The sequence below is a fragment of the Podarcis liolepis genome (genome assembly GCF_965112155.1).
Source record: "Podarcis liolepis genome assembly, chromosome: 15".
NCBI lineage: Eukaryota > Metazoa > Chordata > Lepidosauria > Squamata > Lacertidae > Podarcis > Podarcis liolepis.
This window is the reverse complement of record NC_139566.1, coordinates 32,933,553-32,956,977: the sequence shown is the minus strand read 5'-3', so window position 1 is coordinate 32,956,977 and position 23,425 is coordinate 32,933,553. Positions and strand designations below refer to the sequence as shown.

Sequence of the window (23,425 nt, the reverse complement as noted above, 5' to 3'; positions counted from 1 at the left end):
CAGACTGCTGCAGTTTGGATCCTATTCAACTCAGTACATAACAGCTCCCTTCATTGTACAGATCTGGCTGTGCTTTTCATATGCTGAGCTATAACACACCGCCAGCCTCAGGTTTCGCTAGACCCCAGCCTGCAAAGTCCTTTCTTCATCAAATTAACCTAGATACAAGCAAGATCCATTAAAGGAAATGACAATTCATGTTGCAGCAGAGACCTCCTCCTCCCTACCCAAGTCCAAACAATGATCTCTGAAGCCCAACTCAACCCTTTTCTACTCTGCCCCTACCCCACAAAACAGTAATTATGATGTCTTCCTCTAGAGCAGGTTTGATCCTGACACACGAATGACGCACCGCTGTGCCATAAAAACATGTTCTTTCAGATTACAGTGGCATCGTTTGAAAAGGGATGATTCAGGTGGTGTTAGAAAATCGCTCACGCGCCGATGTGCAACACGGCCGATGCTGTGATGACAAGTAATTCTCTGCTTCTTTCAGTCTCATTTGACACTGCGGGAAGTTCAGAAGAATCTGAGGAGAGACAGTTTTGGAAGCTGCAGTGTCCTTCTGCAAAGCTGTAGGGCAGGGGCCCTGGGGGGGGGGCCTGAGAGCCATGCTCCCTTGGGACCACATACAAGGGGCAGTGGGCTCAGATACAAAAAATGGGTGGGGCAGCTCATGCAAATTTTATTTTTGCACAGTAGGCTGGTTTCTACACACAACTCATTCCCTCTGTAGGCAAGAATAGTGCGATTCATGGAGCATGAGGCTCTTAAGCTCACAGTTGTGGGTTCGAATCCCACTTTGGGCAAAAGATTCCTGCATGGCAGGACTAGATGACTCTTGTAGTCCCTACCAAATCTAAAAAAGAGATTCTAAACTTGTGGGAAGTGCTTCCATTTAACTGTCCCCAACCTCCCAAAATTCAGCTGCAGTGGATGGCCCCAAATTCCAGTATTATGAGAGAAGGGAAGCGGAAAGTATTTTTTTCCTGACTTTTTACATACCATGCATAATATTATACAGGTCCTCCCACTTACCTGCTTTCGTTTCTAAGTCTGTAACACCCATCCCTAAAAGCTAACCTATACCTTGGGATCATAGAGTTGCACCTCCAGCATCCTTGAGAGCTCCAGCCTCTGCCTCAATACTTCCAGTGACAGTATGTTCCGCTGCTGAATAGTCACAGTTATGAAGGCCAATGTGGTGGCCTCCAGACCTTGGACTACAACTCCCAGCAGCCCCAGCAGGATGGCCAGTGGTCAGGAAGGATGGGAAGTGTAGTAGAGCAACGTCTGGAAGGCACTGTGTTGGCTACCCAGTAGGCTACCCAGGAGGAAGACCAAGATGATAAATTGTCCGGAAACCCAGCTTTATGGGGAACGGCTAAGAGAGTTGGTTCAGCCAGGAGAACAGAAGACCGAGATGTGATGCAACAGCTTTCTTCAAATACCTAAAGGGCTGTCGCATGGAAGATGGAGGAAGCTTGAACCCAAACCAATGGATTCAAAGGAGATTCCGACCGAATAACAGTAATGTGTTTCTGATGGTAAGAGCTGATCAACAGAGGAATGGACTCCCTCAGAAGGTGGTAGACTCTGCTTCATTTGGAGGTCTTTAAGCAGAGGTTGGTTGGCCATCTGTCATGGATGCTTTAGCTGAGATTCCTGCATTGCAGGGGGTTGGGCTAGATGACCCCACAGGGTGCCTTCCAACTCCATAATTCTATTATTCAATGTTGTTGTTTAGTCATTTAGTCGTGTCCGACTCTTCGTGACCCCCTGGACCAGAGCACGCCAGGCCCTCCTGTCTTCCACTGCCTCCCGCAGTTTGGTCAAACTCATGCTGGTAGCTTCGAGAACACTGTCCAACCATCTCGTCCTCTGTCATCCCCTTCTCCTTGTGCCCTCCATCTTTCCCAACATCAGGGTCTTTTCCAGGGAGTCTTCTCTTCTCATGAGGTGGCCAAAGTATTGGAGCCTCAGCTTCAGGACCCTGGAAAACACCCTTTTACATGCGGACCCTGAAAACTTGCCAAGCAGGGAATGTGGCCCTTGGGCTGAAAAGGTTTCCCCCACCTCTGGCCTAAATGGTTTCCATAGCAAGGATAATAAGTGCAGGAGGGTAAAAGTGCAAGAAATATTCTCTTCCTTCTCTAATGGCAAAAAATTAAATAAAAATGTCTCTCAGACAGGGATAGCCTTCTCCCACTTTGTTAGCACAGGAAGAAAAATAAGGAGAGTTTGGTTCCATTTCGATATCCAAGTTTTGTTTCCCTTCCACTTCTCAGGAATCTTTTTCTTCCCTGTCAGCTGTTTGCATGAAGGAACTGACTGCACAAGCGAAAACATTTCCATGGCCCTGACATTCATTGTTCAAAAGGCAAGAGGGTCACTCAAAGCAAACTCCCTCCAGAGCTAGACCAAGAGTTTCTGAACGCTATCCTGTGCGGAATGTAGGAAGGTAATATATACACTGTTGAGACCTGCTGTTACTCACACGGAAGGATCATGGCTCAATGGTATGGCCCAGGTTTGATCCCTGGCATCTCCAGCAGACAATCCCTGCCTGGAACCCTGGAGAGCTTCTGCCAGTGTCAACAAAACACTGGGAAACACTGGCCTGCGAGCACCCCAGTTGGAGAACAGCCTTTACCAAAGGTGTTGTGGGCTTCGAAGACGCTTGAACTCAGGACGCAAGGGAGAAACGTGCAAAGAGGAAGGCACGCTTGGCAAACCCTCACCGTGATCAACTCCTACCCAGAAACCTATGTACCCACTGTGGAAGGACATGTGGAGCCAGAATTGGCCTCCACAGTCACCTAAGGACTCATTGTTAAAACTGTGTTCATGGAAGACAATCTTACTTGACTATGAGTGATCGCCAAAGAAGAAGAAGATGGACAAATGGTGTTGTCTCCACCAGGGGCAGCAAACATGGCACCCTCCAGATGTTGGACTACAATTCCCATCATTCCTGACCATTGACTATGGGGCTGGTGGGTCCTGTAGTCCAGCAACATCTGGAGAGACCATGTAGGCTACCCATGGTCTACATCTGGTTTTCTACATCTGGCACATCACATTGGTATAGCAGGAAAGGAGATTCAAGGGCAATCAAAGAAACATTTAAGCATTCAGTGTTGTGTAGCATACTATAGTATCTATCTATCTATCTATCTATCTATCTATCATCTATCATCTATCATCTATCATCTATCATCTATCATCTATCATCTATCATCTATCATCTATCATCTATCATCTATCATCTATCATCTATCATCTATCAAATTTGCAGAATATGGATAGATTTCCCCTCCCAAAATGAGAGTAAGAGCATCAGGTGATACCGAGGTCAATCCTAGCTGTGATGCAGAATCGCTGTTTGGATAAAGGGCTAGGGAAAACTCGTTTATTAATTATATTTTGGGAATAATTCCTGCTGTTATGCAGCTGCATTGTTTTATACTTTCCGTGTGTCCTGAGATATAATAATAATAATAATAATAATAATAATAATAATAATAATAATAATAATAAATACCCCGCCCATCTGGCTGAGTTTCCCCAGCCACTCTGGGCGGCTCCCACTCGAGTGTTAAAAACAATACAGCATTAAATATTAAAAACTTCCCTAAACAGGGCTGCCTTCAGATGTCTTTTAAAGATAAGATAGCTGCTTATTTCCTTGACATCTGAAGGAAGGGCGTTCCACAGGGCGGGCGCCACTACTGAGAAGGCCCTCTGCCTGGTTCCCTGTAACCTCACTTCTCGCAGGGAGGGAACCGCCAGAAGGCCCTCAGTGCTGGACCTCAGTGTCTGGGCTGAACGATGGGGGTGGAGACGCTATTAAAAAGTGGTTGTGTTCTGTGTTATATAAATCAAGCACCGCAAGGCGTTGTTTATTTTTGTTTTCCAATGCATTTTCTTATCAATAAAAAATTCGATGTGGCGAGAGCAAATTCTTACAGTGGTACCTCAGGTTAAGTACTTAATTCGTTCCGGAGGTCCGTTCTTAACCTGAAACTGTTCTTAACCTGAAGCACCACTTTAGCTAATGGTGCCTCCTGCTGCTGCTGTGCCGACGGAGCACAATTTCTGTTCTCATCCTGAAGCAAAGTTCTTAACCTGAAGCACTATTTCTGGGTTAGCGGAGTCTGTAACCTGAAGCGTATGTAACCCGAGGTACCACTGTATTCTAAACAAGTGGCTCTGAGAAAAAAAGTTATGGTGCCACTGTGGTCTACACACAAACTGACTAGCTAAAATGCTGCATTTTTCACGAGGACTCTTTTTTTAATAATTAAAAACCGATGTGGATTTGCGGAGAACTGAGGTTAAAATTGGAAAAATGAGAAACTGAAATTGAGCATGCATATCTCCATAGTTGCTATCTAGCTGGGGGTGATGGGTGTTGTAATCTAACAATTCCTGGAGACCAAGGTTGAAGCACACTGTTTCAGGACGCTTCTGTTAGCTTGCATGAAACCCAAGCAAGACATAGGTGAACACTCAAAAGTAAACACTTTGATTTTATTTCCTAGCCAATCAAAGTCCCCCCCCCAGGGGAAGGGTGTCTGATTTTGGCAACGGTTTTGAAGCCCAAAGCAGGTTTTTAATTGTTACATCAGAAAACGTGCCAAATAATAAAGAATGTTGCTTTTTTTTAAGAGAGAAGGGGAGGCAGAAACAGCCCTCGGTTCTACAGAAATTCTCAACAACTTGACTAATACAATAATTGCTGCACTTATATTGCACTGCCTGGTGGCAATGTGTGTGTGTGTGTGTGTGTGTGTGTGTGTCTTTCATTAAGAGCATTTGTTCTCTCTACAAAATTAACACTGAATATCAACTTTCCATTTTTTAATCATTATTACCAGCCATCAACTGCAAGGAATGCGATCGACAACATCTAGACAGAGAAATGAAGCACATATTATTTACTTTTCCCTGCGACAAAGATCTACGTAACTAGGGGCTGTTAATCTTTATTTTAAGATTAAAAATAAGATGAGAGGTATACTAGGTTTAAGTTCAGTTCAGAGCCGCTGCTGAACATTTTGCTTAGATTTTGCTGATCTTGGCTAAATTTTAATAGTACTGTTTATTGGCCAATGGCCAAAGTATTTGTGTGCTTATATCATATGTTGGCAGCGATTTTAACAGGCTGCAATTATGAAGGCTTTGTGTTACCTGCACCAGGACAAAATCTGGCAACTGGTGCCAAATTAGTCACCCTGAGAACACCAGCGTGTTCTTTCATTCTCTATCGAAATTGGCTTCCTAGTTCTCAAGGTTGTTAACAAAATCTGGATGCGTTGGGGCAATTGCTCAGATCCAGGGAAACCTCATCAAAGGCAGTGTGTTGCAATGGTTAGAGTTTGGGAACTAAAGCTGCGTACACACTGCCAGTTGTTTTCCTCCCCTCTCAGTTTGGATTCAAGCTGGTTTGGGGAAAACGGCATCAAAACACGGACAACAACAAATTGTGATTATCCAGCAGTGGGTGTGAACTTAAATGGGAGTGTGTACATGATCTAAGAAGCTTGACATGAAGCTGGATGAAGACTCAAGTCACACAGAAGGTGCACGGTACATTGTAAATACCGTATTTTTCGCTCTATAACACGCACCAGACCATAACACGCACGTAGTTTTTAGAGGAGGAAAACAAGAAAAAAAATATTCTAAATGAAACAATGGATGTAAGATTTTTGTGGTTCATGCTGTGGCCACAGACATGTGATCTGACGGTGAGTTTGGAGTAGCCCAATGCAAAAATCCTGAGGATCCATGTGGATCCGTGCTTTGTAACCACGTTTTAAGTGGAGAGGGAAGAAAAAGCACTCAAGGGACAAGGATGTGTAAGTGGCTCCTCTCCTTTCCCACTTTGCTCCTTTAAAGCAAGCAGGCTCTCTGTCCCTCTCTCCTCTCCACTCAGCGGCTCTTCTCCCGCTTTGCTGTTTCAAAGTGAGTCACGGAGGAGGGAAGGAAGGGGAACCATGGATCCTCTGCTCACGACTGCAGCAGATCCCCCCCGCCATCCGTAGGCATTCCCTCCATAACACGCGCAGACATTTCCCCTTACTTTCTAGGAGGAAAAAAGTGAGTGTTATGGTGCAAAAAATACGGTAGTTAAACTCCAACAAGACTTCGGCTTCTGAAGTCTTTATTTTCGGAATTGTAGGTGCCGAAATCCCAAGGGAGCAGAAAAGACTATTTATGTACGCGACCACGGCTGCGCGGATGTTATTGGCCCCAAGATGGAAAGAAGATAAAGTCCCGACCAGAGAAGAATGGCAGATGAAGTTGATCGACTATGCCCCCATTGGCAAAAATGACCAGAAGAATCAGAAGCCAGGAAGACCAAAGTTTTAATAAGGAATGGGGGAAATTTACAATTTGTCTTAAAAACCAGTAAACAGTTAAAAATTGTTAGTAGGATTGGAAATAACACTTGTAGTTTAATGGTGAATTTTGGGTTGTAAAAGATCTGGATTATTATAAAAGATGGAGGAGGAAATGACTAACAATAGGGGAGAAGTCAAGTCCAGGAGATTCTTTGGAATCTTGTTTTTATGATGTATGTTTGATATGGGTTTGTAAAAAAATTAAGTTGAAAACCAAATAAATAAATAAATATTTAAGAAACTTCCACAAGAAGCAGTGCTGGTCACCAACTTGGATAGCTTTAAAGGAGAATTAGACAAATTGATGGATGGTAAAGCTATCAGTAGGGACACAGGTGGTGCTGTGGGTTAAACCCCAGAGCCCAGGACTTGCTGATCAGAAGGTCGGCGGTTTAAATCCCCGTGACGGGGTGAGCTCCCGTTGCTCGGTCCCTGCTCCTGCCCACCTATCAGTTCGAAAGCACGTCAAAGTGCAAGTAGATAAATAGGTACCACTCTGGCGGGAAGGTAAACAGCGTTTCCATGCTGCTTTGCCAGAAGCGACTTAGTCATGCTGGCCACATGACCTGGAAGCTGTATGCCAGCTCCCTCGGCCAATAAAGCGAGACGAGCGCCGCAACCCCAGAGTCGGCCATGACTGGACCTAATGGTGGGGGTACCTTTACCTTTACAGCTATCAATGGTTGCTAGCTTTAGTGGCTATGGTCTACCTCTGCTGCAGGAGGCAGCATACCTGTGCATGCCAGTTGCTGAAAATTACAGATACTGCTTCTTAACTTCCCATGGGCACCTAGTTGGCAACTGTGAGAACAGGATACTGGGTAGGAAGGGCCTCTGGTCTGATCCAGCAGGCCTCTTCTCGTGTTCTTAAATCCCTGGCCCACATTGATGTTTACTCTGTGACCTTGTGCCAGTCAAAATCTCTTAGTACGGGCAAGGGGAGCCACTTCCAGTCGCCACAGATAATACCAAGCAATATGAAACACTGCCTTCCCTTAAAAATAATAATTATTATTATTTGTGATTTTCAGTTTTATACATTTCAATAATTTTATTGGCATTTCAGAACTTGACTTCCTTCCCCCCTTTCTGTGGTTCCTTAAATTTATTTTTAGTATTTTCTGCATATCCAAATTAACTTAATTTGCTCATTTATTCATCTACTTTAAATATATACTCTTATAAAACTGCAGGTTATTACAATAATCCTGCTATTTACAGTTTATTCATAAATATTCAACAAACCATTTCCATTCTTTTATAAAAAGTTTGTTATCCTGATTTAATATTTTTCCGGTAACTTTCGCCATTTCTGCATATTCCGTCAGTTTTTGTATCCATTCTTCTTTTGCAGGGACTTCTTTCCATTTTGGGGCGAGTAACATTCTAAATATTCTAAATTTCTATACAGTTTGGGTAGTTCTGTCCCTACAATTCCCAAAAGGAAAGCTTCTGTTTTTTACAAAGGTTATGATGAAACGCTGCCTTCTTTTGACATTTACATCTCTCTGAATTTTGCCATCCAGTTCTTCAGCCAAGTCATAGTTATTTTTTTAAAAATGCAGAGATGGGAATCAGCCAGGCAAATTTGCTGGGGTAAAGTGTGCATTAAAAATGCACATATTAGTAAAAATAACAGAAAAACACATGGCAACAGCATGGAAAGGTACGTCAGGGTAAGGAAAATGGCTTAGCAAAAATGTGCATACTAGGCAAGATCGAATAATACAAACAGTTGTGTATTGGGATAAATTTTCCCTTAAAAGCTGACGAATTTTCATGGGGACTTTCTTAAGCCGCCGGGGAAATGTGTACAGCTGAATTTACAAGTGACGAAGAAATGAGAAATGGAGAAAAACCAAAATGAAGAGATTCATCTGTCCCTTTCCTTCGATAAGGTTGCAGCCCATCCATTGAAGACCCAGAATACATAATCTAATAATTGTACATAATGAGCCACCTGCTCTCTGTTCTGAGACTGAACTTTTAGAGATCTTGAGAAGGGACTCAGAAAAATGATGTCAAGAAATTTGCACTCAGCACTTTAAAAATATGACATCCCCACAAGGGCACAGCCATTCACAAGGGGCAGGGATGGTTATACAGAACACCTGTGTATAAAATACACTAAAATAAATACCGTATTTTTCACTCCATAAGACGCACTTTTCCCCTCCTAAAAAGTAAGGGGAAATGTATGTGCATCTTATGGAGCGAATGCAGGGGGGAGGCAGGCAGGAAAAGCCCCCAAGAGCAGCACACAAGGTCCGCACAGCTCTTGCGGGCTTTTCCCCAGGAGCGAGAAGGGACTGACACGGCCAGTCAGGCCCTTCTCCCTCCTTGTAGAAAAGCCCGCAGGAGCCGCACGCTTCTTAAAGGGTGTGTGGCTCCTGTGGGCTTTTGCGGGAGGTGGGGAAATTGCCATAGTAATGCGCAGCCTCTCCCGGCTGGAGAGGCTGCGCGTGGCTAAAGAAGCCAAGACAGCGAGCAGGATCCATCCCGCTGGCTGTCTTGGCTTGTGCCATAGCTGCGCAAAGCCAGAGGGGCTGCGCGCAGCTATGGCACAAGCCAAGACAGCCAGCGGGATGGATCCCGCTAACTGTCTTGGCTTCTTTGCTCTTTGGGGCTGGGGGAGGGGGGACCTGGGCTTCCCCCCGGCAGCCCCGAGAAGCTCTGGGAGAAGCGGACAGGCTTTTCCCCCTTTATTTCCCCCTTTAAAAACTAGGTGCGCCTTATGGTCCGGTGGGCCTTAATGAGCAAAAAATACGGTACATTCTCTTGATTTTAGGCACGCAAATGACTCTCCGAGTCTTGAGAAGCTTTCTCATTCTGCCTCGTCCGGTGTTCTTGAAGAAAAGGGACTCTCGTCTGTCTGTTGGGAACTGTTTTGGGAACAAATAAATAGGCGAGAGGTACAGGAGCATTAACAAAATTTCTCAGAGGGTTGTGTTGCAGAACTTAATGATGCTGACTCAAGTCACATGTAAAGATTTTATGAGACCGTTAAATGGCATTAAGTAAAAAAAAAAGAGAGACTTCGATATAACGACTGCAACAGCCTGTGCTGAGAAAATATATGCTTCTTTGATACAGATCTTGCTTTTTGGAACCTGAGGTTGCAATTCAATATACTTTTATCCCGGGGAGCATACGTCCTTAGAAACAATGAAGCTTAATTCTGGGTAAGCATGTGTAGCAGGAGTGGTCTCAAAAAGTTACTGGAAAACAACTGCCATCAACCTCCATTAGCTCAGCCAATGGGCAGGGATGATATGAGCTGTACTCCTGCAACATCTGGAGGTCCCCTATCCTTGATTTATAGGCGCTCTAGAAAGCTTGTCTAGGGACGCAGGTGGCGCTGTGGGTTAAACCACAGAGCCTAGGACTTGCCGATCAGAATGTTGGCGGTTCTAATCCCCGTGACGGGGTGAGCTCCCGTTGCTCGGTCCCTGCTCCTGCCAACCTAGCAGTTCAAAAGCATGTCAAAGTGCAAGTAGATAAATAGGTACTGCTCCGGCGGGAAGGTAAACAGCATTTCCATGCGCTGCTCTGGTTCGCCAGAAGCGGCTTAGTCATGCTGGCCACATGACCCGGAAGCTGTACGCCGGCTCCCTCGGCCAATAAAGCGAGATGAGCGCCGCAACCCCAGAGTCGGCCACGACTGGACCTAATGGTCAGGAACCCCTTTACCTTTACCTAGAAAGCTTGTCTACATCACCACCAGTGCCTTTGGAGATAGCAATCATACTCCCCAGAGGAAGCAGACTCTGCTGGATTTGCTAACTTTGGGGTGATTGGAAGTCTGCCTTTATTCACCTTCTTGGTGTAACCGTAAACTGTGGTTTCATTAAACCGGGACCTTAAGTGCTAACGAAGGTAGGAGGCAAGGGGAGGAGTGGGGAAGGAGTGTGAAAATAAGGAGAACCTTGTTGGGTCAGGCCAGAGGAGTTCCTCTAGCACTCCATTCTCACAGTGGCCAGCTGGATGCCTATAGGACGCCCGCTCTCCTCGCCTGTGATTATCAGCAACTAGTACAGTGGTACCTCGGGTTACAGACGCTTCAGGTTTCAGACTCAGCTAACCCAGAAACAGTACCTCGGGTTAAGAACTTTGCTTCAGGATGAGAACAGAAATAGTGCTCCGGCGGTGCGGCGGCAGCAGGAGGCCCCATTAGCTAAAGTGGTGCTTCAGGTTAAGAACAGTTTAAGGTTAAGAATGGACCTCCAGAACGAATTAAGTTCTTAACCCGAGGTACCACTGTATTATGAGGCAGACTGCCTCCAACAGTGGAGGGAGAACAAAACCACATCATGGACTTTCATAGCCTTATCACCTACAGTGGTACCTCAGGTTACATATGCTTCAGGTTACATACGCTTCAGGTTACAGACTCCGCTAACCCAGAAATAGTGCTTCAGGTTAAGAACTTTGCTTCAGGATGAGAACAGAAATTGTGTGGCGGCAGCAGCAGGAGGCCCCCATTAGCTAAAGTGGTGCTTCAGGTTAAGAACAGTTTCAGGTTAAGAACGGACCTCCGGAATGAATTAAGTACTTAACCTGAGGTACCACTGTACAGATTTGTCTGACAGACCTGCTTTTAAAACCATCCAAGTTGGCTTCCATCACTACCACCTGTGGGAGTGAATCCCATAATAATGATAATGATAATAATAAAGATAATAATGATAATGATAATAATAATATTAATATCAATAATAATAATAATAATAATAATATATTATTTATACCCCGCCCATCTGGCTGGGCTTCCCCAGCCACTCTGGGCAGCTTCCAAAAAAATATTTAAATACTGTAATGCATCAAACATTAAAAGCTTCCCTAAACAGGGCTGCCTTCAGATGTCTTCTAAAAGTTTGGTAGTTATTTTTCTCTTTGACATCTGGTGGGAGGGTGTTCCACAGGGCAGGCGCCACTACCGAGAAGGCCCTCTGCCTGGTTCCCTGTAACTTGGCTTCTCACAGCGAGGGAACCGCCAGAAGGCCCTCAGCGCTGGACCTCAGTGTCTGGGCAGAACGATGGAGGTGGAGACGCTCCTTCAGATATACTGGACCTTGGCCGTTTCGGGCTTTAAAGGTCAGCACCAACACTTTGAATTGTGCTTGGAAATGTACAGGGAGCCAATGGAGGTCTTTCAAGATGTAGGTCATCAGTGGAAAAACTCACCTCTGCATCGCCACAAGTTGATTTTCAGTAGGTTGTGGCAAGACTAACCAGGTCTCATTTGTTGATCTTAATGGCCATACAGGGCAATATACTGACATAATTTTCAACTGTCACTCCAGCTGAATAATGTATGTGGAATGGAGGGAACTAGAATAGTGTCCGCCATAAACAGCAAAAAGTCATTGGCTGGCCTTGAGCTTAGCAAACTGAGCCACGAGTGTGGAAACCAAGCCACTGGCTCCATTTGCAGGCTGGCCTCATATTAGGTTGGAGGCGTATCTGTTGATGGATTTGCTCTTTAAGCTCCACCATTTAATTTCCAGTTCAGAGTGCCTGTTCTGTTTTCTTTTCATAAGCAGAACAGTCATGTATGAAAGAAAACTCCCACTTAGGCTCTCAAATATTTCCATCCTTTTATGATGATGGCCTTGACTGGGGAGCTGATAGCATTGTCTGTGTTTTTCTTTACCCGCTAAGGGAGTAGGAAAATCCTCCTCTCCTTTCTTTTTAACCATTTGGAGAAGTTCCACTATAATGTCAAGTCACTTGCATCTCCTATGCTATAAATCAACTGTACTCTAGTTATCATATCTTGCAGTGTCCTTCTAATAGATCCTCCTAGCTCACATATTAAGGTTTATTTCAGCTGGCAACAGTGATTGATTCCCCCCCTGGTCCCCACTGCTATACTCTCCTGCAAGATTTCCCACCAGTTCTTCTTTTTTAAAGCATTGTATTATTAAATTACTAGGACGCGGGTGGTGCTGTGGGTTAAACCACAGAGCCTAGGACTTGCCGATCAGAAGGTCGGTGGTTCGAATCACCGCAACGGGGTGAGCTCCCATTGCTGGGTCCCTGCTCCTGCCAACCTAGCAGTTCGAAAGCACGTCATGTGCAAGTAGATAAATAGGTATCACTCTGGCAGGAAGGTAAACGGCGTTTCCGTGTGCTGCTCTGGTTTGCCAGAAGCGGCTTAGTCATGCTGGCCACATGGAAGCCAATAAAGCGAGATGAGCGCCGCAACCCCAGAGTCAGTCACGACTGGACCTAATGGGCAGGGGTCCCTTTACCTTTTATTATTAAATTAATCAGCCATGTAATGCAGGGAAGGGGAACCTGTGCCCCCCCGATGTTGGACTCCCATTAGCCGATGGTCAGGGGCGATGGGAGGTGCATATTTCGGCAACATCTGGAGGGCCAGTTTCTCCACTCCATAGTGGCCTCATCCACATATCACAGTAAACCAGGCATGGCCAAACTTAGCCACCAGATGTTTCGGGACTACAACTCCCATCATCCCTAGCTAACAGGACCAGTGGTCAGGGATGATGGTAATTGTAGTCCCAAAACAGTTGGAGGGCCAAGTTTGGCCATGCCTGCAGTGAACTATAAATGTGCTGGTCTTGGCCATGATTCCTGGCTTAGTGTTAGGTCCAAACCCAGGGTCATGGCTTATTTCATTCCACACAAACAATCATCTGTAGCTAAGGATTCCGTTCATGTTTAAAGATGGAAATACCCAATTTGCTCTTTCCAAAACAATATGCAAACTGGAATACAGCCACCGTTCCAAATTTGCACTTCTCCCAATTTTGCAAGGCCATCCTCCAGCTGGGGAATGTGTCAGTTCCAAAAGTCAGTTTGGTTTATTGTGTTTAGCAAGCATTGTGTTTTCACAAACAACAACAACAACAACAATAATGGGAATACTGCTACTAATGATGGTTTACATTTCCACTTGCTGAGCCCTAGTGGATGAATCACCGTATTTTTCTGTGTATAAGACGCCCCCCATGTATAAGACGACCCCTATTTTTTGAGCCCCAAATCAAGAAATAAATAATTGCAACATTCCTTGTATAAGACGACCCCCAATTTTAAACTTTAAAAATTTGGGGGTGAAACATAGTCTTATACATGGGAAAATACAGTATTTCCCGTCCCAGCCTTAAGCTTTGCTATATGAATCTGTAAAGCCTTAACAATGAATTTAGATGTTCTAAATCTAAAGCCTCTCTCTCTCTCTCAATTTATTTATTTGGTTTTTCAAATTAAAGTTTTACAATCATATATCCAACATACATCATAAAAACAAGATTCCAAAGAATCTCCTGGACTTCCCTCCTCCCCTTTGTGGGCCCTATTATGAATCATTTCCTCCTGCATCTTTTATAACGATCCAAATCTTTTACATCTCCATTATATCCAAAATGAAACTACAAGTGCAGGATATATATCTCTCAACCTCGGACAGCAAAAGACAGGTCTTTGCAAGAGACGACCTTCCCTCCTCCGATCTTAGCAATGGGTGGATGTGATTGTTTCTGAGATTGTCACAGAAAGGGCACTCAAATACATGAATTATGTCTTCTACTGATAACAGAGTTGCAGCTGCAAACTCTATCCTTCTTAGGAACTCCTTTATGTCGGCCCGTCCAGTCTGCGGATGGAAGTACGTTTAGTCTTGCCTGTGTAAAGGCTATCCTCATTTTAACATTTGGTAAATCTACCAGGTATCTAGGTAGGCAATGGATAAAGGTAAAGGTAAAGGGGTGATATGATAGCCATGTTCAAATATATAAAAGGATGTCACATAGAGGAGGGAGAAAGGTTGTTTTCTGCTGCTCCAGAGAAGCGGACACGGAGCAATGGATCCAAACTACAAGAAAGAAGATTCCACCTAAACATTAGGAAGAACTTCCTGGCAGTAAGAGCTGTTCGACAGTGGAATTTGCTGCCAAGGAGTGTGGTGGAGTCTCCTACTTTGGAGGTCTTTAAGCAGAGGCTTGACAACCATATGTCAGGAGTGCTCTGATGGTGTTTCCTGCTTGGCAGGGGGTTGGACTCGATGGCCCTTGTGGTCTCTTCCAACTCTATGATTCTATGACCCCTGACCATTAGGTCCAGTCGTGGCCGATTCTGGGGTTGCGGCGCTCATCTAATTTTACTGGCCGAGGGAGCCGGCGTACAGCTTCCGGGTCACAACTGTTTAAAGTAGTATCATAGCGCTTTAAATGCATGGTGTTAAATCAGCATTGCTCAATTGATAGTGGCCAGTCTTTACGCTAATATATGCCTTTTTTGTACACATTACCCACTGAGAGTCGCCAAGATGCAATCACAGGTGGCTGAGATCAAGACCTGTCAATCTAATAAATTGCATGCTTCTTTTATCCCATTGTATCCATTCCCTGGGGACGTGGGTGGCGCTGTGGGTTAAACCACAGAGCCTAGCACTTGCCGATCAGAAGGTCGGCGGTTCAGATCCCAGCGACGGGGTGAGCTCCCGTTGCTCGGTCCCTGCTCCTGCCAAACTAGCAGTTCGAAAGCACATCAAGTAGATAAATAGGTACCACTCCGGCGGCAAGGTAAACGGCGTTTCCGTGCGCAGCTCTGGTTCGCCAGAAGCGGCTGTCATGCTGGCCACATGACCCGGAAGCTGTACGCCGGCTCCCTCGGCCAATAAAGTGAGATGAGCGCTGCAACCCCAGAGTCGGCCACGACTGGACCTAATGGTCAGGGGTCCCTCTACCTTTTAATGTGCTATTGTTGCATTGAATACCTGCAGAATACCTGCAAAAAAACCCAAACCCACCCATCAGAGTGCCTGCAGAACTCTCAAAAGCCTCCTTTCCCGGCAAAGTTCTAACCCAACTTTATTTTTTTAAGCACATTAAATTGCCTGTCAGCAGGGGTCCTCCTTTACTATTCTGCAAAACAATAGGTCCATATTGCCAATTACCAGCCAAATTGTGCTTCAATCTGCTGCTCTTAGGGCAAGCTGCCAGGAGCTCCCTTTCTGCTTGTTTAGTAGCCCTCGTATTTAGCATTATGAGGAATCAGGCTTAAAGGCTCAAATGTGGCATTTTGGACAGTTTGAACGATCTATAAAATAAGAAACCAGCTCAGGGTGGTTGTTTTTGAGGGTTGGTTTTTTTTTGTAAGCTTGCAATGTCTAGACATGCTCCTTCTTTCGTTTTCTTCAACATGCCCAACCACCACACAGCGATATTACCACTTTTTCTTTCTTCTCTCGCTCTCCCCCCACTCAAGCAATCAGACACGGCATAATAAACCGCCAGCGAGACCCCCACCCTGCTGTCTGCAAAATAAACATTCTTATTGTGGCCGCGGCCAAGCTCCTTAGGGAGAGCTTTAAGTCTGAAAATCCAAAAGACACACTGTGTCCCTTCTAATAATTTAATAGTCGAGAGCCCCTTTATTTGCTCATTCTGTGGTGTCATGGAAGTTTTCAAAGATGCTGGCTTAGGTTTCGGGATTAGGTGAAACCAGAGCGCTTTAAACCTCTTTAGAGGGCCGGGATTAGGCCTACATCAGGCCTAATGCAGCCTTTTCTGTGCAAAGCTAAATTAAACAGCAAGAATATTTGTTGCACTCTTCGCTGCACAGGTGTTTGGCAGCTTCCCAGAAAGACTAAAGGAACCACTGGGGGGAGCAAGGGAAGGGAAGGGGGTGGGAGGGTGCCGTCGAAACCTGAGCGTTAGCTAAGTACTGCCGTATCGCTTGCAAACCTGGGGTCCCTTCTCCTCGCCCCCAAAGAGCTTCTGAGTGGTTTAAAGCACGGGTATCGTTTTTATGACTCTCCCCCATCCCCCCGCCCTCAACACGAACGCGAGTAAATTGAATATCTACGGCACGGTATGGCGTGTGGGTAAAAACCACGGATTGCTTCGCAGCAAATGAATACGCACCGGTTGGCCAAACAGCTGCATTGTGTTGCAAGAACACAAGTGGGACCAATGTGACAAAAAAGAAGAAGAGCAAAATACGGTAGCAGGGAGTACTCTTGATCAGAATCCGCCAGCCAGTCCTGCCCATTTCTGGGACACTCCGTTCCATCCCGATTTTCTGTGGATGGTGTCCCACTAGGACAGGGATCGGCAGCCTAAGGCCCATGGGCCACATGTGCCCATGTGCTGCCCACTCAGTGAGTCCCCACATGCCGTGCCAAACCAGCGCAGCACATCGACTCACTTCCGCGGTGCCGGAAATCGCATCTGCGCAGATGGAGCAATGGGAGTTCACCCCATCATGGGGATTTGAACCGCCAACCTTCTGATAGGCAAGCCCAAGAGGCTCAGTGGACCCAAGTAGGTACCTAACCATCTCAGGCCCTCTGGTTGGCAGGGGAGGCCCCGTTACTGATGCCACTTCTGGCTGTTCTTACAGGGCCGTCATGGTGGTGGCTCCTCATCTGTGAAAAGCCCTCCCTAGTGAGGCTCATCTCTCCCTCTCTCATGATGTACTTTCAGCAGAAATTTTAAAACATTCCCATTTACCCAGGCATTTGATGGCTGAAAGACCCTAGTCATAGCAACGATTAGTAACAGTGAGTTATTGGATTGCTTTTAAATGCTTTAAAAATGTTTTAATTGTTTTTGTTTGTTTGTTTTGTGTTTTTTAATGGTAGTTTTGCCATTTTGATGTTTGCTGCCCTGGGCTCCTTTGGGAGGAAGGGTGGGATAGAGATAATTAATAACAATAAGAAGATTACTGGGCACAGATCCGTGCACCTCAGAAAGTATATTGTACACCTAGAAAAGGTCAACCAAAAGAATCAAAGAACTGGAGCAACTTCCCTATGAGGAAAGGTTACAACATTTTGGGGGGTTTTAGCTTTAGGAAAAAAGAGTAATGGGATAGATAGGTGATAGAGGTATGCAAAATGATGTACAGTGTGGAGAAAGTTGTTCAAGAGAACTCAGGGCCATCCAATGAAGCTGAATACAGTGGTGCCCCGCAAGACGAATGCCTCGCAAGACGGAAGACTCGCTAGATGAAAGAGTTTTCCGTTTTGGAGGTGCTTCGCAAAACGAATCTCCTATGGGCTTGCTTCGCAAGACAAAAATGTCTTGCGAGTTCCTGCGGGTTTTCCCCCCTTCCCCCCCTTTTCTAAGCCGCTAAGCCGCTTATCAGCTGATCCGATCAGCAGATAAGCCGCTAAAAGCCGCTAATAGCGCTAATCCGTCAATGGGCTTGCTTCGCAAGACGAAAAAACCGCTAGACGAAGAGAAGCACAGAACGGATTCTTTACGTCTTGCGAGGCACCACTGTATAGAAGATTCAGTAAATGCAAAAGGGCAGTCCTTCATACAGCCCATAGTTCACAGTGTAAAATTTGTGACTAAGGATGTTGTGATGGTCGCTAACTTAAGATGGCTTGAAGGGGTTTAGACAACTTCAGGACCCGCCTACACTATACATTTAAAGCAGTATTTTGCCACTTTAAACAGTCACGGCTTCCCGCAAAGAATCCTGGGAAGTGGTTTGTTAAAAGTGGTTAGGAGACCCCCTTTCCCCCTCTTGAAGCTTTGTAGAGGGCATTGTGGGAAATTAAATGGGCTCCCAACCACCAAGGACCACTGTCTGGTGAACCCACAGCCTGGGGAGGGGGGGGGAGCAGGCCTTCAGTAGCCAAGGGTTCTGTAGACATTTTTGTCTTGCAAGTCAGACACCTGGAGCTCCTTGGAGGAAAGGTGGAATGGAAAATCAATCAATCAATCAATCAATCAATCAATCAATCAATTGTGCACCCTTTTCTATGGCCTTTGACCTGATCCAACAAGGCTCTTCTTAGATCTAACTATGGTCCATTCCCTTATAGTCCATCCCCTTGTGACATTAGTCATTAGATCCACTGAAGTCAATGGATGTGACTTAAGTCTTAATGTCAATGAATCTACGCAGGACTTAGCTGGATACAACCCCATGATTCCAGTGCTCTTTGTTTTTGCCAAAAGGGCTGATTCACATAGGAAGCTCTCTTCTACAGAGTCAGACCAGACTCTTATCTAGCTGAGTAATGTACTGCAAACTGGCAGCGACGCTCTGGGTTTGAGACTTAAAAGAGTTTCACTGGAAGAATGAACATTGAGCATTTTTTTGTGCAAAGTAGGAGCTCTGGGACGTGGGTGGCGCTGTGGGTTAAACTACAGAGCCTAGGGCTTGCCGATCAGAGGGTCAGCGGTTTGAATCCCCGCAACGGGGTGAGCTCCCATTGTTCGGTCACTGCTCCTGCCAACCTAGCAGCTTGAAAGCATGTCAGTGCAAGTACATAAATAGGTACCACTCCAGTGGGAAGGTAAATGGTGTTTCCGTGCGCTGCTCTGGTTCGCCAGAAGCGGCTTAGTCATGCTGGCCACATGACCCAGAAGCTGTACGCCGGCTCCCTCAGCCAATAAAGCGATATGAGCGCCACAACCCCAGAGTCGGCCACGACTGGACCCAATGGTCCCTTTACCTTTAGGAGCTCTACCTTTTAGCGTGCAAAAGAATGCAAAGGCTACTGGACCTTTAACAGCTGTGCAGAGCAGTAAAGAGAAGAGAGAGATTCTACTGGTGCAGGCAGCTTGTCCTCCAATCTACACCTGGGGATTGATTGATTGATCGATCGAACACAACTATTAAAAGCGCAGTGGGTGTGTCCCCCTTTTCCTTTTGCAACCGGCCACCTCCACCTACCGCTAAATACCCCCCTCCCACACGTACCCCTTTGCTAGCGCCCCCATTAACACCTGCCCGCCCTGCCTCCCTCCAAAACTCCAGATTTGCAACATTCCTCAACGTTCCACCGCGCCGGGCTGCAGGAATCAAGCCCGCGCATGCGCCGCGGAGCAGGGAAAGCCTTGCCGCAGAGGCGGTCGAGCAGCCTCGGAGTCCCTGTCACGTGACGGTGTTGTCGGCGCGCCCGCGCTCTCTCTCTCTTTCTCTGTGCTCCATGCGTAGCCCTGCGCCCTGCGTGCTGTGCAGCCGGGCAGGCATCGCCTGCAGATCGCCGATCGATCGTCTTCCTCATGGGTGAGGAATGTAATGTAGTTAGCGAGTGAGGGGGGATATTTGTGGGGAGGGGCAAATGGGGGCTCTTGTGCTTCAGTTAATGGGGGGGGGGGAGAGGCCTGTTGGAGAGGAGGCCATTCTCCTACCCAGTAAGGCCTTCTTTGGATTCCCCCCACGCTCCGTAGTTATGGTTTTACAGCTGCAGAGCAGGTTGAAATTCAACAGGTCTAGCCTTGCCTGTGGTGAGGGGGGTGGGCTTGGACGCCTCCAATAATGCGGCCCTCTTTGGATACTCCTCCCCCTCTGGCAGGCCTAAGTTAGCAGCTGTGAGGCAGGCAGGAACCCAACAGGTCAAGCCTTTAACCTTACCTGGTGAGGCATGCTTTGGGTTGCATGGTGGTCCTCTGCTCAGCACACCCACCCGCACTTGGCGTGGCCTTTTTAAAAAATAATAATAATTTTTATTAATTTTCCATTTAAACATATATAATCACATTGTTATTGATTGATTTGATTTATTACGGCCATTGGCCCATATCTAAAACAATACATCAAGATTTATCCATAAACAAACAATTTAAACAGTTCCAAGTTAAAACACCCATATAAAACCAATTTTACTTCAATTAAGTAAACATTATATACAATAAGCTCCCTCTATGTCAACCGCAATTCAAATCCCTCGGATTTTGGGGGATATGCATCTTAGTTCTGGCACTTATTGATGGTTCTTAAGTTTGGCTAAGCTGTCAGAGTCATACAGTGATCCATTTCTCCTCTTATGAAATAAGACATTAATCAGGTATCTAGCGACTGCAAGGGATCTACTTGAGTCTTCGTCGTTTAATAAGTATATTATTTGGGCTTCCTGAGGTCTGTCGTATTGGGCTTCCTGAGGTGTGTCCTAATGTCGTATTAATACCCTCTACATTGTTATTATCCACTTCTTTGGCTCTTTAGAGCCTGTCGACTTCCTTCCCTCCCACCTCTTGGCTTTCAAAACTAACCTTTATATCACAGCATTCTATATATTTTCCAATTCTAATATAACTCATTACTAAATACCTCAAAATTTAAATAAATATAGAAAGGTAAAAAAAAACACCTTCTCATTACAAGTCTTCAGATAACCCTCCTAGCGTTGTTAATTGCTTACAACGATCTTTCAAATGTTGTATAAATTTACTCCAGTCTTTTTGGAATATTTGATTGTGCTGGTTTCGGATTTTTCCCGTCAGTTCCGCAAAGTCCATCATTTTCACCTGCCGCTCTTCTTCTGTTGGTACTTTGGCATGGCCTTCAGCAGCTGGAATGCAGGGAGAAATTCAACAGGTGCAATTTCCTATAGAAAGGTTGCAGTATTATAGGGTGGAAGGGGGGCTTGACGCAGGGAATTCAACAGGTGTTGCCTTGCCTGCAGGGACAAGAGCTATTTTATTTGGTAAGGGGCTTTCTTTGGATTCCTGCTGGCAGAGCTAAGTCTCTTGCAGCCGTGGAGCAGGAATCCAACAGGTAGAGCTGGCATCTTTACTGTATATGGCAGTGTTTTTCAACCTTTTTGGGGCAAAGGCACACTTGTTTCATGAAAAAAATCACGAGGCACACCACCATTAGAAAATGTTTAAAAAATTAACTCTGTGCCTATATTGACTATATATAAAGTAATTCTCTTGAATAGGAATCAAATAAACACAAAGAAGCATGGTTTAACATTCAAGCATGGTTTAATATTTTTTTCTTTAATGGCAAACAAAAACGTTGTGGACCGTTCTCTGCTCAGCGGGGATCGATCCGCTGATCCCCGCTGAGCCGGCAGATGACAGCTCCATCTCCGCACTGTGTGCGGAGAGGGAGATGTCAGAGCCCCACTGCTCTCTATGGGGAATCGGATGAGAGCGGACCGCCTGTCTGCTCTCATCCGATCCCATCCGATCTGATCCCCACCCAGGACGGATGGAAAATAGGGTGGACACAGTCCGGCGCCCGCCTAGTGGGCGAAAATTTGACATTTTTTTTTTAATCTTTCGAATTTTTCAATTTTCCCCACGGCACACCAGGCAACATCTCACGGCACACTAGTGTGCCGCGGAACAGTGGTTGAAAAACACTGGTATATGGCACAGCGCTCTTTCGACTGCATGCTGCCCCCTTCCTGCCCGCGCAGTGATGCAGAATGTGAATACCAGGGCAGGGAATGGAATAGAAAAGGAAATAAAAGCAGCTAAACAACTCATAACATAAGCAAAAACACATAACACAACACACCATCAAACAAACAGGACAGCTAAAAACAACAGAGCGGGTTGAACAATGATCAGCTTACAAAACTTAAAATGCCTGCGCAGATAAATATGTCTTAGCCTGGCATTGGAAAACTAACAATGGTGGCGCCAGACATACCTGAACTGGGAGCGGTGTTCAACAGATGGGACACCATAGTGGCTTTAACAAGAGGTTAAAAACCCAACAGGAATTACTTCCCTTCTAGATATTCTGGGTGAGGGCTTTCCAGCATAAAATGAGAAGGATTCCTCCATCTAAGTAAAATAACATTAATACAATGATAAAGAAGCTTAAACCCAATAGTGAACTGGTGGTAACCTTCTGCACATTGACTCTCCTGCTTTCACAGTGTCAGACAAAAGCCTTTTCATTTTCCCAGGCTTTTAAAATGTTAGATCATTTGTTGCATTGACCATGTTTATTATTTTTCTATTATTTGTTTTATTGCTGTCGTGTGTGTGTGTGTGTGTGTGTGTGTAAAAACTAAGCTTCTATGGTGGGTGGGGAATAATTTTCTTAAATAACCAAATAAAGATACACCCTTTGAAGGTGAAGCTGTGTTTCTAACAGGAGTAAGCAAGGCAGGAATCCAAAAGGTGTGGTCTTTCCTTGTGAATATAGGGTATCAGGCAGGATTTGTTGCTGAACCTGTCCCTCCTCCCTAGCATTTTCCCCTTGCCTTACCAACTGAATGCTGGCAAAAAATCCAACAGGTGTCATCTTCTTCATTGACATACAGTGAATTTCTGCCTGTCCCTTGATGCCAGTTAAGAAACAGGAGCACTTGCAGAAAGTGAATCTGGCAATCAGAAATGATAGAGATGATACTGAATGGTTCAATAGCTAATAGATAACTTTCCTTCTTTTAGACATTGCATGTTTTTTCCAAGTGTGTGTGAGAGAAGGGAGGTTGCCTCTTCAAGGACTAGTACCTGCCAGCTACAGTTTCTGTAAGTATCTGGGTTTAAAATAATGAACCTTTTTGCGATTTTTAAACTATCTGCTCGTCCATAAGAACACAAGAGCTTGTTGACACTGGCGGAGGAAGAGGCGTGCGGGGGGAGCGCATTGCCCCCGGGATGCACGCCAGCCCTGCCCCCACCTGCTCTCCACCCCCGCCACCCCCCATGCCAGAGCATGAAGCTCCGCCAATGCCTGCTGAATGAGGCCAGGGGCCCATATAGTTCATCACCCTGTTCTCACAGGGGCCAAGTAGATGCTTCTGGGAAATTCGCAAGCTGGACCCAGGCACAAGAGCCTCTCCCCCCTGTAGTTTCCAGCAATAGGTATTCAGAACCATTACAGTGGTACCTCGGGTTACATACGCTTCAGGTTACATACACGTCAGGTTACAGACTCTGCTAACCCAGAAATAGTACCTCGGGTTAAGAACTTTGCTTCAGGATGAGAACAGAAATCGCGTGGCGGTGGCATGGCAGCAAAGTGGTGCTTCAGGTTAAGAACAGTTTCAGGTTAAGAACGGACCTCCGGAACGAATTAAGTACTTAACCTGAGGTACCACTGTACTGCCTCCAACCGTGGAGGCAAAGCATAGCCAATGTTAGCCTTGTCCCTCATGAATTTGTCTAGTCTTCTGTTAAAGTCATTAAATTGGTGGTCTTGTTTTAGGCCATTAAGAGATGGATTGATTCAAAATATTGTTTATTTATAAAAAAATATATTTATAGATTGCTATTTCATAAACTATGTGAAAGCAGTGTACAGCAAAAATATGTAAGACCATACAATAA

The 23,425-nt window shown here is 45.5% G+C and overlaps 1 protein-coding gene across 4 annotated transcripts in view; it reads left to right on the top strand.

Moving 5' to 3' along the window:
• Positions 1 to 19,286: 19,286 nt before the first annotated feature.
• Positions 19,287 to 23,425, top strand: part of GNB1L (G protein subunit beta 1 like) — a 92,601-nt gene continuing 88,462 nt past the window's right edge. The window contains exons 1-3 of one of the 4 annotated variants that reach the window (XM_083479077.1): positions 19,367 to 19,412; positions 20,583 to 20,723; positions 22,544 to 22,624. The gene's annotated coding sequence lies outside the window, so the exon portion shown is untranslated. Of the gene's footprint in view, positions 19,413 to 20,582; positions 20,724 to 22,543; positions 22,625 to 23,425 lie in introns of all 4 variants that reach the window. The other 3 variants (XM_083479076.1, XM_083479080.1, XM_083479078.1) reach the window with 3 other exon arrangements.